The sequence below is a fragment of the Oryza brachyantha genome, chromosome 1 (assembly GCF_000231095.2).
Source record: "Oryza brachyantha chromosome 1, ObraRS2, whole genome shotgun sequence".
In the NCBI taxonomy this organism is placed as follows: Eukaryota; Viridiplantae; Streptophyta; class Magnoliopsida; order Poales; family Poaceae; genus Oryza; species Oryza brachyantha.
The window spans coordinates 14,994,075-14,995,108 of NC_023163.2; the positions used below are offsets into that span (position 1 = coordinate 14,994,075).

The window sequence follows — 1,034 nt, forward strand, 5'->3', positions numbered from 1 at the left end:
TAGGGGATGTGTAGAAACACTATTGGATACAAGAAAAGGTAGCTGGTGACTCTTTGCTTGTTGACAAGCATTACAAACTAACTGACTTGAGTGGAACATGGAAGCTGAAATTTATTAACTACTTGTTTGACAACTGGAAACGAGGGATGACCAAGACAACTATGCCACCGGTCCAAGGAGAGCTTCTCAACGCTGCAGGCTTGCTTCAAGGATGGTTTTGGAAGGGGATAGAGCCTGCGCCATGAGTGTCCCTTAAGCAGAGTTTTCCTTGTTTTTTGATCCTTAAGGGAAAAATAATCAGGATGAAGTTCAAGAAAGGCAGAATTATCAGAAACCAATCTATGAACAGAAACAAGATTTTTCTTTGCTTGAGGAACATAAAGCACATTTTTTAGCTTTATTTTATGATTATTAGGGGTATGAATAGTAGTAGAACCAACATGACTTATGTCCATACCTGCACCGCTGGCGGTGTGGATCTGATCTCTTCCTTCATATTTCTCCTTCATGGTGAGCTTATCTAGTTCACCCGTTATGTGATCGGTGGCGCTGGTGTCAATATACCAATTGGAATCAACACCATATGATGGATTCGAGATCGCAGTGGCGACATGTTTTGGATCCGGCACATATTAATCTTCGAATCTGTGCCAGCATTCTGCAGCGGTGTGTCCCTTTTTAAAACACACCTGGCAGGTCGGGCGTCGATCTGGGCCACCAGTTCCTTGACCACGCCCACGACCTCCTGTGAAGCCACCAGAACCACGACCACGGCCGCGTTGTGCTCCAGTGTTGCGGCCGCCGATGTTAGCTCCCCGGCCGCCAAAGCTGCTGCGATTAGCAGAGTTGACAACTCCACCTGATTCCTGTCCACCATTATAGAGTGCCCTGCGAGTCTCAAAATTGAGCAGTTGTGAGTACAACTCACTCAAAGTGACTGGTTCAACACGAGCACAAACAACAGAAACTACTTCACTATAATCAGGTCCAAGACCCGTGATAATATATTGAAGCAAATTTTCATCATCAATCAT

At 45.2% G+C, this 1,034-nt stretch overlaps 1 non-coding gene across 1 annotated transcript; it reads right to left on the reverse strand.

Annotated features, from left to right (window-relative positions):
• Positions 1 to 895: 895 nt before the first annotated feature.
• LOC121053339 lies at positions 896 to 1,034 on the reverse strand. Its single transcript, XR_005811022.1, has one exon. It is a non-coding gene; the product is annotated as a small nucleolar RNA Z247 (small nucleolar RNA).